Raw genomic sequence first — 15,671 nt, 5'->3', positions numbered from 1 at the left:
ATCTTCCCAATCTGATTCCCCCTCTTCAGATTCTTTTTTCTCTTCCTGCCCAGAGTCCGGAAATCCCTCAAACTCCTCTTCATCATCGGTGGTGCCAAATTGCTCCTCCCGGAACCTAGTTAAGGGTTTGGGCCTCCTTGGGAACCTACGGTGAAACTCTCCCAAGAGCAACTCATCCTTGATGGTTTCCGCTGGTACCCATGCATTTTCTGACTCCGGTTCCCCTTCCCACGCCGCTAGGTGTTTACCCTTCCACCTTGAATCGAGTATTTCTGCTACATGACTGTTGCGCTCCCTCTCTTCTACTTGTGGTGCCACGGGAACCTCTCCCTCTCGTCCCTGAAATTCCCACCCTTCCCTGTATGGTGATAGTAATGATCTATGAAATACTGGATGTAGTTTCATGTTGTCCGGCAGGTTGAGCCTAAAGGCCACCGGATTCACCTGTTGTGTAACCTTGAAGGGTCCCAGTCGTCTCGGTCTCAATTTCTTGCAACCTCCCTTGAACGGTAACCCTTGTGTTGACAACCACACCCGGTCCCCAACCCTTATGGTCTCTCCTTCACTCCTGCTCCTATCTGCCTGCCTTTTGTACACTTCCTTAGCCCTCTCTAAATTCAACTTAAGCTGTTGGTGTATTGCTTCCATTTCTTCTATGAAATGTTCCGCCGCCGGTACACTCCATCTTTCCTCCCCTCCCCCTGGAAAGGCCCTAGGGTGACAACCATAATTGGCCATAAATGGACTCATGCCCGTGAACACATGCTCGGCGTTGTTGTAGGCAAATTCGGCCAGGGCTAATTTTTCTACCCAGTCACTCTCCCTCTCATTGACATAGCACCTCAAGTATTGTTGCAAAATACTGTTTGCCCTTTCCGCTTGCCCGTTGGTTTCTGGGTGTCTGACCGTTGAGAAATTGACCTCCACGTGCAGTAGGCTCATGAGCTTCCTCCAGAACCTGGATGTGAATTGTTTTCCTCTGTCAGAGACCACCCTCAAGGGGGCGCCATGCAACCTAAAAACATGTTCTACAAACAGCCTGGCGGTTTCCTCCACCGTCACCGCATGTGAGCAAGCTATAAAATGGCACATCTTGGTTAACAAATCGACTACTACCATGACCGCCATTTCCCCCCTAGATTTGGGCAAATCTGTCATAAAATCTATGGACACTGCCTCTCATGGCCTTTCTGGTGTGGGTAATGGTTCCAGTAACCCCGCTGGTGTTGCCCTCTCCTCTTTGGCTCGCTGGCAGCGGTCGCACCCCCTGACATATTCCCGTACATCTTCCCTCACCTTTGGCCACCAGAACTGCCTGGTGACTAGCAACATGGTTTTGTGTTGACCAAAATGTCCCGCCGTGGGGCTGTCGTGTAATTGTTTGAGTACTCTACTCCTCAATTGCCCCTCTGGTATATACAACGCCCCCCTGTAGTACAGTGCCCCATTTCTTTCCTCAAAACCCCCCGGGTTTTCCCCTGCTCCCCTGAGCTCTCTGAGCTTGTTTTGGGCGTACTCGTCGCCCTCGGTCCCCTCTACCAGTTCTCGTTGCCCAACCAATACGGCCCCACACACCCAGTGGTCCTTGGGTATCACATGTCTTTCTTCCGGTGCTCCCTCTCCCTCCATATATTCTGGCTTCCGGGAGAGAGCGTCCGCCCTTATGTTTTCTTCCCCCGGTACGTAGCGAATTTCAAAATGGAACTTGGAAAACTCCTGTGCCCATCACACTTGTCTCTGGTTGAGTACTCTTGCCGTCCTCCAGTATTCCAGGTTCTTATGGTCGGTGCACACCTGTATCTTGTGTTGTGCCCCTATTAGTAGATGTCTCCAGCGTCGAAATGCTTCATAAATGGCCAGCAGCTCCCTGTCGTACACTGTGTAGTTCCATTCCGACTTGTTCAACTTCCGGGAGAAGAAGGCACACGGTCTCCAGTCGGACGGATCTCTTCCCGGCTGTAGCAGTACTGCTCCTACCGCTCGGTCTGATGCATCGGTCTCCACCCTCATTGGTTTCTGCAGATCCACGTGCAAGAGCTGTTCTTCCGAAGCGAACGCCTTCTTTAGTCGGTCAAACGATTGCTGCGCCTCTTCCGTCCATATGAACTTCTTCTTGCTACTGAGGCAATCGGTGATGGGTGCAGTTAAGTGGGCAAAGTTTTTGATGAACTTCCGATAGAAATTTCCAAACCCCAGGAATCTCTGCACGTCCTTCCTGGTCTTAGGTGTCTTCCATTCCAGTACCGCTTGTACCTTGCCCGGATCCATGGATAATCCCTTGCCGGACAACCGGTACCCCAGGAATTCCACCTCTCTTGTATGGAACTGGCACTTCTCCAGTTTGACCCATAGCTGGTTCGCCTGTAACCTGCTTAGCACTTCCCGGACGTCTCTGACATGCTGCTCCTCATCCTCTGAGTAGATCAACACGTCATCTAAGAAGGCTACACAGTTCTTGTACAGCAAGGGTCCTAGAACGTGATGCATGAAAGATTGGAAACATGCTGAACCCCCTTGTAATCCAAAAGGCATAACGAGGTACTCGAAGGCCCCCAGGGGGGTAAACATGGTGGTCTTCCATTCATCCCCCTCCCTCATTCTGATCAGGTTGTACGCCCTCCTTAGGTCCAGCTTGGTAAAAATCTTTCCCTTCCTAACCCTGGTCAAAATGTCATCAACCCTGGGCATGGGGAAGGCTACTGGTTCTGACACCGAATTGACGGCCCGAAAGTCCACGACCAGCCTGGGCTTATTTGTGTCTTTTTTGTCTACAAAAAACACTGGACTGCCCCCCACCGCTCTCGACTCCCTTATGAAACCTCTCTTTAGGTTCTTGTCTATAAATTCCCTTAACTCTTGCATCTCCCTGTCCGACATGGCGTACAGTTTGCCCACTGGCAGCTGAGCTCCCGGGAGTAGGTTGATTTGACAGTCAAAGGGCCTATGAGGGGGCAGTCTATCCGCTTCTTTCTCACTGAAGACGTCTCGCAGGTCAGCGTATTGCGGTGGTATCTCCCCTTTTTCCCCCACCGCCAGCCCTGCCACACTGGCCATTGCCATCCTCGGGTCCCCCCCCCCCCATGGCAGTGTTCCAAGCAGTGAGCTGACCCGAAAGAGACCGTCCGCTGGTGCCATCCCACTAACGGATCATGTAGTGCCAGCCAGCTCATTCCCAGTATGATGGGTGGCCCCGCCAGGGTGGCTACATGAAAGGCAATGACTTCCGCATGCCTGGCCACCCTCATTCTCATGGGGACCGTCTGTTGGGTTACTTCTCCCCCCAGGAGTTCCCTCCCATCAATGGTGGTGACTTGCAAGGGACTACTTAGGGGCAGAGTCTGCAGCTGGTGCTCTGACGCAAATTCCTTGCTCATGAAGTTGCAAGAACTGCCTGAATCCAACAGCACCTTTATCTTGAGGGGGTGGCTGTTGGGGAGCTCTAGCACCACTTCTATGGCGATGGCTGCTCGGGGGGCTCTGGCTTAGGCACATTTACTGGTTGTTTGCCTGGCTGTTGTGCCCTGTAATCGGCAGCCAGGCATTGGCTTTTACCTGCTCCTTAAGCCCCTCCTCTTCACTCCCCACAGCCCCCACCATTCCTTGCCATGCCTTTCTTTGAGGGCAGACCCTGGCAAAATGTCCTGGCTGTTGGCAGAGGAAACACTTCTTGGCGGCTTTCCCCTCCTTCTTTCGCCCTTCGTTGGAATTTGAAACCCCACGCACGTGCGCGCGCCTCCTATCTCCATTGGCTCCACTGGCTGGGAAGGCTGTTCTGGCATCTCAGGAATGCGGAAGTCATTCCAACGCTCTCCTCTGCCTTCCCGCTTCTCTAGAGCCCTCGCTTCCTGACGCGCTCCAATCGCAAGTGCTGATTTGGTCAGCTGATCCATCGACTGCGGGCGGGGCGCGCGGGAAATTTCATCTTTCACTGCAGGGGCTAGGCCTTCTTCGAATAACATTTGGATTGGGTCCGAAGCCAGATCCCACCCCAGTCTGTGTATGATCATGGCAAATCGCGCCCAGTACTCTCGGACTGATTGATTCCCCTGTTTGCACGCCATCAACTGCCTGCGTACAATGCCCTCCTCAATCTGGCTGGAAAACATCAAGTCCATAGCTAAAAAAAATTTCCCCAAGTCTTTCAAGGCGTCATTATCCGATGCAATCAGGGGTCTAACCCATTCTCTAGCCCCCCCTTCTAGGTGTCCGATCACAAAGGCTACTCTCGCCCCCTCGTCGGCAAAGTCATCATACTGCAGGTTCAGTGCATACTGCATTTCTGTCTTAAAGGCTTGGTAGTCCTTTGGATCACCCCTGAATTTATGCACCCGTCCCGGTACCTTCCTTGCAATGGGGGTGGGTTTCCCCTGTGCATCCTGAGCTCGCCTTTCATCGAGTCGCGCTGCTAGCAGAGCCAGCTGGTGTTCCAAATCTCTGTTTCTCTCCTCCAGAGTTGGTCCTCCTCCGGCTCCCTCTGCTCCTCCGACTCCCGTTGGGTTGCTCATGATGCCCTTCCTTCGCACAAACAACGTCAAAGACTGACGGATTGCTGTAATGGGATAAGGGGTTGCTTATGCGTAAGCGCTAAAACACTCCCAGTTCTGTAGTTAGTTTCAAACTTTCCCTAACCGGACAGCCATGAGTGCGTGGCTTCCTTAATCACTGGCAGAATCCGCCAGTGGCCGTTTCCTGAATTTCTTCCAACATAAAAGTTCCTTGACAGAAAGTCTCCTCCTTGATTCCCTGCGCGACAGCTTTCTGCGCAGAGTGGGCGTTCCAAGGGGAGGTCCTGAGCTCTCACCACTGGTCTCGCTTGAAGCATCTCTGAGCCTCACCTCCTTCCCTTCTTCTTCAGCGGAAACTCTCCCTCTCCCCCTGCTGGTTCCCTCCTCAGCATCCGAGGGTCTCCCAGCATCCGAGAGCCTCTCCACCACCCTGAGCTCCGATGGCAGTTCCCTGACACTTGTCTTGGAGGATGGAGAGTGATGTGCGCAGAAACTAGCCTACTGTACAAAGGTAGAATTCCCATTTGTTGCTCCTCCCATTTGGTCAGGGTGGATGTCTGGGTCAGGTCAGCAATAACTCACAAGATGTCAGCGTGGTTAACTCTTCATTCAAAGAATGAAGTATGAGTATGGGAACTCTTCCCAGTAGCTCTTGCCCCAATGACGCAGTTGTGAGGAATGAAGGTCCCTGTCTTCCCAAAGTTCCTGAAGTCTTCTCCTCCCTAGATCCTTCCCCAGCAGCCTGAGGCTCCTTCATCTTGTTTCTCTATGCTCTGCACTCTTCATTCCTCTCTGTGTTCTAGGAGACATGGGGGGGGGGGGATAACTGGTCACAGGAGGAGGAGGAGGAGGAGGAGGAGGAGGAGATCCCTGGCTTCCTCAGCAGCCTGTCTCCTCTCTGCCTCTAGTGGCCCCTCATCTCCAGCCTCTGTTTCTGCCTCTGGACTGCTCTCTGCCACAGCCTCTTCCTTCTCACTAAACCCTGTTGCCTCTTCAGCTTCTGACACTTCCTCCTCCTCCCAGTCTGCCCCATCTTCTCCCTCTGACCAGGTATCAGCGTACCATCACCAGTCCCCTGGCTCTGAGACTTCTTCCCCTGGGGGTTCCCCTGGGGGTTCCCTAACTGGTACCTCCCACCACTCCTTTGCATCGTATCAGTCCATGTCAAATTCCACCTGAATATTAATTTATGAGAAGTCTTTTTAAGTTTATGCAGAACAGACTTTAGCTATGCCACCAGCTGGAAAGGTGGTATGTTTTCAAAAACGTTTTGTTCATGTGACTTGACTTGCTTGTTTGAGCCATCTGATTGTGGCTGCTGCTTGAATAGGCTTCCATTTGTGAGTAAAGGGAGAGGGGCACTGATGATGTCTTGCCAGGCACCCATCACAAGCGTGAAGGAAATTCTGAAGGAGTGCTTGATAGACTCTTCCAGACAAACAGAGGCACAAACTGAACCTACAGCAACTGCCTTTTATATGTGCTTATCTAATTCACTCCTCACCTTTGAGATGCTCTGAATATACACCTGAGAGAGTTTCTCTTCCCAACCTTTCCAGCATCTGGAAAGGTATACCAGCGGGGCCCTATGGCAGATCCTTTTTTCCCCCATCTCACAGATGAGGAACTGAGACCTTATTTTCCCATGGACTCTCCCAAGTTGGATTTGACCCCAGGTAGCCTTGGGGCCTCACTAGAGGCAGACATAGAGGTGACACGTGATTTGTGACTACTGCTGCTGAAAATGGCAGCCAGACATTTGAGTTATTAATTTATTGCTATTATTTTTAATTGCATTTATATCCCACCTTTTCCTGCAAGGAGCACAAGGTGACATGCATTTAATTCCCACAACAACCCTGTGAGGGAGGTTGGGCTGAAAGGCAGTGAGCTTTGTGGCTGAGTGGGGATTTGAACCCAGGTCTTCCAGGTCCTAGCCTGGCACTCTAACCACTACACCACATCAGCTCTCATGTTCTCCCACCTCCTGCTTTTCTCTTCAGCTGGTTTTCTCTGTGGGGTTGCCAAACAATGATGTGGAGCAAGGATAGGGAATTATAGGTCGGCTGACTTTGCTGCCTCTGAACCTAGAAGGGTGCTTGCTGGCCATTGAGGTTTGCAGCCCATGGACAGACTTTTTCCTATGCATTTGTCCAATCTGCTCCTTTGAAGCCCTTCTCAGCCCATGGCAATCACCCTCTAACAGATGCCATAAATGAGTGGCTAACACCTAGGATTTTCTTCCAGGCTGAGCAAGGAGTGCTTTCCTCCTGAGGCCATCCAATGGGTTAATGTTGGAGCCTGGGACTTGAACCTGCCTCTGCTCAGGGATCCATATACATTACAGCACAGTGGGGGCAAAGTGATGGCTTTTATTGTTTTCATAACATGGTTAGTTCCACGTTACAGAAGCAACCGAGCCTGCAACCCTCTGGTAAATAAGAATAATAGCAATTATATCATGTCCAATCTTCTTCCTTTACGAGTCCCCCTTTAGGGCTTTTTCAGTCCACCAGGTTCCAGTCGCTTTTCGGTTCTGCAAACATGCGCATTGCAGCCAGAAATCAAATGGGAAAGAGAGAGAGAGAGAGAGAGAGAGAGAGAGAGAGAGAGAGAGAGATTACTATTTCCCAGCTGCTTTCCGGGGGCCCTGCAGCCCACTGTGCACATCCATACATCAGGAAAATGACCTTTTGGTATTATTTTTTCCTCCATTTCCCTACTGCTGGAGAGGTTGGGGTGGGCAGAGGGGAAGTAATGCATTCTCTCTCTATGTCTCTTCCTCTCTCTATTTCCAGTTGACTTCACTCAGAGCTGTGGAGCATCTCTGCCTGGGGGAGGAGGGAGGGGGCATAACAACCGAAAGAACCAGACTGATTTCCACCTTCTTTCTTAAACAGAGGAAACATTACTGAGTGAAAGTGGCCTATTTTCAGGGGAAGTGGATTAAATTACCCTATGAAACATGAGATCGGAGGAGGAAGCGGGGGCAGGGAAGGGCCAGGCTTGCAATGTCACTGTGTGTGTGTTGATGTGCACATATTTTTACACACACACACACACACACACATTGTGGCAATGGAGTCTCTGCCTCAGACTGGCTAGCCTGGTGTGATGTCACAGAATGTCCAAAACATTCCAAGGGTTCAGGGGAGGAAGCAGCTGTCCAGTGGAAAGGCTGCTGTTCAGCTCTTCAGAGGGAAGATAAGGTTGGTGGCCCCAGGCCTAGGAAGGATTGTATGTGGCAGACTGAGGGTAGCAAAGTGAGTGGGAAGAGCTCCTGAGAGGTCAGTAGAGTGGTGCACAGGAACTTAAGAGGAAGAATAGGTGCAAGAAGAGGAGGACACTGAGCAATGGGGCAGGAAGGGCTCCTTAGAAAGTGTTTGGTGGACAACCTCAGAGGCCTCAAGGGCAGGAGATGCTGTATGATCTTAGTCTGGCCACAAGCTGGAGGCTAATTTAGGGGAGCACTGGGCACTGAGCCTTGGAGGCACCACAGGGGATGCCGCAACTTCAATTTAGAAATGGAGTGCAGGAGGCAGGGGGTGCCGAATTTTGGCATCACACAGGGTGCTGCTGTAATTTGAGATGCCATGGCCCGCCATTGCTAGTGGAAGTGTGGCAGAATAGACAGAGTCTGAATATACTACAGTGATTGGAAAGGGCAGATTCAAGGAGTCTGTTCCGTGTTTCCCAATTTGAACTGTGTGGTAGCACCTTTTCAAATAAACTGATATTCTAGGGACTTCAATTTCTGTATGTTATACCACTGTAAGTGCTGTTATACCGAGTCACACTGGTCTGCCTAGCCAGTGGTGGGCAACCTCCAGGCCCTGGCCTAATTGCAGATCTTATTCTCTGGGTTACCTTTCTGGGATTGCTGCCTCTTCTTTCTTTCTTTCTTTCTTTCTTTCTTTCTTTCTTTCTTTCTTTCTCTCTCTCTCTCTCTCTCTCTCTCTCTCTCTCTCTCTCTGTGTGTGTGTGAGAGAGAGAGAGAGAGAGAGAGAAATCCTCCACATGTCTCTTATATATTATACATTCATAACAATATCAGGTGGATATACATGATCCCACTTTCAATACTGTGCATGTGCATGCCCTGTAGCTTCCTGCTGAAATCCTGTAACTTTCCATACCATGACCATTCCAGGGTTGTTTTTCTCCTGCTTCTGTTGCACTGTAGCACAGGAGTGCCCATCCAGGAAGCAATAATGTGGTGACATTGGGGAAGCATCACAGAACAACTAATAAGGTGGAATCATATTGAGCAGCCCACTATAAATCCACCACCAATGCAGTCTAACTGCGTCAATGACATAATGCAGCAGACACCTCCCCCAAACTCAGCAATCTAGAGGAACCCGGAGAGAATGCAAGAGGGTTCTCTGCGACCCTGCAGTCCTACAAATCCCACCCACTTGTGGCTCTGGTGCCTCCCACTGCTGGCATGCAGCCCCCCAAAAATGGCTTGTTGAGGGAAGGTGATGCTCAGGAGTTCCCCACCCCAATCCAGGCTGATTATGACAACTCTGTCTGGTAGCAGCTTTCCAATGTTCTGACCCAAGGGCTTCCCAGTTTTGCTGCCTTGATTCCTTATCTGAACCAGCAGCCTTATTCATGCAAAGCATACCCTTTATCCCTGAGCCCTCCCTTCTTGGGATGTTGCCCCAGAACAGCTGACAGTAAGCGGTGCAAAGCAGAGCGTTGACTCCCAGTGGGCCTATGATGCAAATTTAAATGGCAGGGAAGGGTGTGCAGAATGGCTAGTGGCTCACTCAGTCTTCATAATGGGAGAGGAACGTGTCGCTTCTGTTTAGGTCTTGATTTATGCAATTGGATCTGTGTATGGACTCCTGCTCTGCTTCCTCGTGTTCCATATGTCCACTAGAAGTGAATTTATTGAGAAGGAGAACTTTGAAGCTTCTTATGCAATATTTGGGTGGACTGAAATTCTCTCCCAGAGTATTTAAGGTGGGTTGTTGTTTTTTTTGTATTTTCTTTGTTGATTTGTTCTTCATAGCTCATGCAGCAAACATGGGACTTTAGTGAGAATTACAAGGAAAAAATAAGGTAACTCCCTACCCCAATGAGCTTATGGTATAAAATGTTGACAGTCAGCAGGGGGGGACCAAAGGATTAGGCGAGCGTATAACAGAAAGAAGAGGGGAATGGAAGAGGCAAGGTTAACAAGGCATGAATGAAGAAGTATAGATAAGGCCATGTGCCAGTCGGGGGGTGGGAATCTCTCTGTGTGCCAAGAAAATCCAAGTTTTGCAACAAATATATTTGCAGGATGAGAACTTAGGAAGCAGCATCTCATCCCATAGTGTCTGCTCTGGGTCCCAGGCAGAGAGGGATTTTCTCCACTCCTTGCTCCCTGGTCTATCTGCCGCCTACATCAGGGGCAGGGTGTACAACAGGGTGCTCTCCGGATGTTACTGGACTGCAGCTCCTTCATCCCTGGCCACTGGCTGTGCTGATGGGGAGTGGAGTCCAACCACATCTAGAGGGCCACAAGTTTCCCACGCCCCTGGAGATGCCAGGGATTGAACCTGGGACCTCCTGCCTGCAGAATATGTGCTTTCCCACTGAGCTGCAGCCTCTTCCATCTGATACAGCTGTGACAAGGAAGCTGGTGCTGATGGCACTGGGGGTTGGAAGTGGTATATCAGTTTTCTAAGGAGCATGTAAGTGCTACTGCGGCTGGGGACAGGGAGAGATGGGCAAGTCCTTTCTCCTGCCACTTAGCAGCTAAGCAGGGCTTCTTTGCAATTGCCTCACTGTCTCCTGCTCTCACTCACAAGCCGGTAAGGGAGACAGAATGGGCTTTCTGAGCTGGCTGCACACAGCCTTGTTCACAAACCGCCCACAAGAGTCTAACAGTAGCTGACAAGTGACTGTGGGTCATGGATACAGTTTGGCAGAAGCAGCAAGAGTACAGTAGCGACGGCAAAACAAATGGGTGATGTGGTTCTACATTGAAGAAGTGTGTTAAGGCCTCTGCTGGAGCCCCCCTCTGCATCTCTCCAGGTGGCTGCTTTGCAAAAGGGGGGGGGGGAATGAGCTTAGGCAAGAGGAAGTTTAATCTGTAGTAGTTAAGTAGATTTGAGTGAGTAAGTGAGTGAGTGAGTGAGTGAGTGAGTGAGGAGATCTGTGGTTCAAATCTCATGTTCACCATAATCTCACTGTGTAGCAATAAATAAAATATCCCTCTCTCCCCTCCATCTACATTATGGGGGCAATCTTGACCTAACTTTCAGGGTTGTTGTAAGGATTCCAGATAAATTTGCTTAAAGTGTTTTGAACACTTGAAATGTGCAATATAAATGTCTGTTCATTTTTTAAAAAAACAGTGTATGTATATGTGAACTAACAGCATCCCTGTGTAGATTAAATGCTAAGCTTGTATGTTGGGAAGTACACCTTTTAAAATGGCAGGTGCTATCCAACATGCAAGCCTAGAATATCTATTTTGGGTGGTACAGACTGCAGGCTTTTGCACTGACTTGCCTCTGCCTGTAGCACATACCACAGGGCAGAACTACTGCCATGAGTTGAAGGCTAGAGGAATCTGTTATGCACTGCATACACATCCAGCTTCTTCAGAAATGTCTGCAGTCCTGAAACTGGCATGAGTCCAGCTGAGATGCTTAAGCAAACACTTATTGCCTGTGTCAGTATGATCTCCACAGATCAATCAACCCTCAGAATCCTAGGCTAGTTGCATTCTTAGTGGTAATAGTTAGGACAGAGTCTATTCTACTTGTTCATTTCAAAGCAGGGGGATCTAGTAACCATTTAACAGTCAGCGTGGAAGGAAAGGAGAGTTCTTGTATCTGTGAATGAGGAGCTGCCCTCCCTGGCCGTAGCCTTGGTAGACTAACATTTCTGCTTTGATTTCAGGTTATTGGCTGCTGTTAATTACCCCTTCCCCATTCTCTTTCTTAAGGTTTTTTGTTGAATGCGTTAAGCATCCTGGGCAGGGTTGTGCAAGCACATAATCTGGCAATGTGAACTGAATTCAGCATCTCTAGAATCATTGTTTTTATATTGTAAAAAAACCCAGACACAAGTTGTTGGAAATACATGTAAACAATTTTTGATGGGATTGCTCAAGCTAGAGAGGAGGCTGGGTGAGATTTCCAGTGGTCAGAAGGCAGCACTGCTGCCCCATGCTTCAATCCTTGCTTTTCCCAGTGACTAAATAGGAAAGCACATTCAAATATGTGAGAGTTGCATAGCATATGCAGGTAATAGAAACAACTGGTGCTGATTTCTGTTACACTCAGTGCCGACTGTTTTATGCAACATGCACACATACATTGATGCTGTTTCCCCTCATCGTCATCTGCTACCTGTTGCACTGAGAACAACGCTGAGCCAAGGGAGCCGATTCTGCTGGACAGTGAACCGCAATGGCATTGTTTGGCAAGCCTGCTTAATCTCCACTGTGGGATCCTCCGGCTCATCAATCAAAGTGGAATTGGTGTAATACATCAGTAGATAATAGAAAGGACAGTGCAGTGTTCTTTAAAAACCTAGGAGTGACAGTAAGCTGTCATTCCTGACATATGTATTTGATGACTGTGCATGATATTAATTTTATCTGTCATAGCAATAAATGAATGATACTGCTCAGTGCATCAGATCTGTATTTCTTAAGTGATCATTATTATGAGATATTGTTTTTCCAGGTAGATAAGCTATCTTTAGAGTTAAGGATGTCTGGTGCATAGATTTATGCATGTTGGCTCTGATACATCTATGCGCAGGCAGGCAGGCAGGCAGGCAAGCAGATACACATCGATACCAATAAAAAACAAGTTCCCATCCAATTCTCATTTGACAGGGGTCATCATAACTGCATCAAAAGGAGAAAGGAAAGAAAAGGAGAAAGGAACTTGGCAAGGCTGCTTTGTCTCTGTGTTGGCAGGAAATTGCTTGCAAAGGGAATTCATTGGCTTGAGCAGTATTAAGATCAGAATGGCCCATCAAGAGCATCCAGTGTGACAATTCAGCTGGAAAGGGCATTGAATTCTGACCAAGTCTTACTGAGGAACCTTCTTAGAACTTTAAAATGGTGGTAAAGGCCTTGGGGGAGGGGGAATGTTCCAGGAGACCCCATGGAGACCCAGATTATACCTCCGGACCCCCAATTAGCTCAGATCTGTTTGTTTGTTTGTTTGTTTGTTTGTTTTTACTGTGGACCTCCAACAAGTGCCCCGCAAGACACTAATTATATTCCTTTTAGCAGCTGTTAAACTGGAAATATCCACCATTAGAGCCATATATTCTTTTTTCTCCAGACTTTGAGCTACCATTTTGGTCTTACCATCTCCATAAGCATTGATTTTTAATAATGGGAGATTTCCTGGTGTTTTGTCAGTATCAGCACCCTTCCCATTTATTATACTAGACAGTTTGTGTACATGGATGTCTCAAGTGTCACCTACCAATTTGCCTTACATGTGAGAATTTGTTTATGGGTTATTTATCCCTAGTGTTTGCATTTATACCTGTGTGTTTTTATACTCCTTTTGAAATGAAATAAAAATAGTTTACAAAAAAAATAATATTGCATGGTATTGACTTCTCTAAGTGACTGGTTCTCAGAGTGGGCCATGAGCTCTTCTGGAGTGTTGATTGGCAGAAAGAATACTAACCCATTTGAAATTGGTACAAGCAATGAAACAGGCATAATACAATGTGTGCCTACTTTGGGGGGGAGGATGTCCCTAGAGCAGTATATCCTTCACTAAAAATAAATTCTGCACTGAGAGAGGCAGTATTATATAGCCTGCGTAACTTGTGCAAATTAACAGTGAAATTCTGTGGATGTGTACTTTGAAAAAGTGACTCCTTCTGTATTCCCAAGAAAGTGAGCATGGGATTGCAGGCTCAGATAATCTTTCTTTCCTCTTCATGGGGAGAGGGGCAAGGAGCAATGAAGGACATCCGAGCCACACCATCTGACTGCTGGCACTCCTACATGACTCCCAATCTGCCTTCTGTAGTTTCATAAGGTCTGTTTCACATGCTTTCATAGAGACCTACCAGGTCAAACTTTTTATCTCATCTAGCCTAATAAGTCCACAGTGTCTTTGGTAGGTCTTTCCCACCACCTGCACCACAATTAAATAAGGATGTTGACAAGCTGGAACATGTGCAGAGGAGGGTAACCAAGATGACCAAGGGTCTGGGAACCAAGACTTATGAGGAGCACTTGACAGAGCTGGGTATGTTTAGCTTAGAAAAGCCTTATGAGGAACAGTTGAAGGAGCTCGGTATGTTTACCCTGGACAGGAGGACACTGACAGGAGATATGATAGCCATCTTCAAATATCTCAAGGGCTGTCACATGGAAGGAGGAATAAGCTTGTTTTCTCATGCTCTGGAGGGTAGGACTCAAAACAATGGCTTCAAGTTACAAGAAAGAAGACTCCTACTAAACATCAGCAAGTAAGAGCTGTTTGACAGTGGAACAGTCTCCCTTGGTAGGTTTTAGATTCTCATTCCTTGGAGGTTTTTAAGCAGAGGTTGGGTGGCCATCTGACATGGATGCTTTAGCTGAGATTCCTGCTTTGCAGAGGGTCAGATTAGATAACCCTTGGGGTCCCTTCCAATTCTACAATTCTATGATAACTCCCAATATCCCTTGGCTGGGGCTGATGGGAGTTATGTTCATGTGGAAAATGAACATAATATTTTTTTTAAAAAAAAATTATTCATTTTATAACACAAATAAAAAACACAGACAGAAAAGACAAACAATACGAACAAATTCTTGTCATATCCTTATTTTTCTAAACATTGTTAGTTGGCTTCCCCAAGTCCCACCTATCTGATTTTCATTTTACTTCATCTTTAGCAGTTTACATATATCATAACTTCTAACCATCTTTTTTTAATCATACTTAAAATAACTTCACATTTTATCACTTACAAATAATACTATTTTAAAATACCCTATCTTCTACTTCTAACCCTACTTCTAACCAGTCTTCTTCCACCGTCTCTTTTCTCTGGTCTCGGAGTCTCCCGGTCAGTTCGGCAAGTTCTATATAGTCCATTATCTTCATCTGCCATTCTTCGATCTTGTTTCTTCTAATTCTTTGCTAACAATATTCTCACAGCTGTTGTGGCATACAGAAAAAAGTAACATCCTTTTTGGGGATTTCATCCCCCACTATACCAAGTAAAAAGGCTTCTGGTTTTTCAACACTTTTTTCAATTCATTACAAATCCTTTCCCAGAAGCCTTTTACCTTGGCGCACATCCACCACATGTGGTAAAAGGTTCCTTCTTTTTCTCTACATTTCCAGCATTTATTATCATGAGCATGATACATTTTTGCTAATTTCACTGGTGTTAAATACCATCTGTACATCATTTTCATCAATTTTTCTTTTAATACATTACAAGCTGTAAATTTGATTCCCTTTTTCCACAATTTCTGGAATGAACATAATATTTTATGGGTAAAAGCCCTGGAATGAACATAATATTTTAGCTGCAGTTCATTCATTTTCAGCTTTGTATTCTTGTTATAATAATGTGCACCTAGACATTCTGTTGTTGCACCCATAACTGAGGTGCCATTTAGCGCTTAGCTTTCATATCTCAGTTTTTAACACTGGTGCTGAGGATGGGTATTCCATCCTCTAGTAGCCAGCTAGGTTTCTATACTGGGCAGGGAGGAGGGATAGAGTACTCTAGCCCACTCACTCACCTGCATGCAAATCCTTATTGCACATGGCGGCTACCAGGCAAATGCTTAAATATCACACTGTGTCTTGTGGTTTGCAAAGCTGAGTAAATAGGCATGTTCAAAGTGCTTGGCGCATAGGTTTCCCCATTCTGCTTTTAGGGGTTGACAGCTGTTAACAGCTGTGGAGTGAAAAGGTCCTGAAATGTGGTTCTGTAATTATTCAACATGCCCAGAATCTCCTGATAAATCTGTTCCTGGGTTTAACCTAACAGGTACAGGTTTATAAGCTTCCAGTGTTAACGATGCAAATACATCACTCAGTCAGTGATCTGATATTGATGTGCAAAATTCTATCAAGTAATCAACAACCCAGGCCTGGCCACATTTTTTTTAAAGGTATTTTATTCCTAATTAGATTCTCACCACCACCACTCTCCTTGTTCCTGCTGCAGGATTAA

General features: G+C 47.3%; 1 protein-coding gene across 4 annotated transcripts in view; it reads left to right on the top strand.

Annotated features, from left to right (window-relative positions):
* Nucleotides 1–15,671, top strand: part of OLFM2 (olfactomedin 2) — a 225,796-nt gene that overhangs the window by 109,429 nt on the left and 100,696 nt on the right. The window lies entirely within an intron of this gene.

The sequence above is a fragment of the Podarcis cretensis genome, assembly GCF_951804945.1.
Source record: "Podarcis cretensis genome assembly, chromosome: 2".
In the NCBI taxonomy this organism is placed as follows: domain Eukaryota; kingdom Metazoa; phylum Chordata; class Lepidosauria; order Squamata; family Lacertidae; genus Podarcis; species Podarcis cretensis.
The sequence above is the reverse complement of the archived record's forward strand: the minus strand, read 5'-3'. Positions and strand labels throughout refer to the sequence as shown.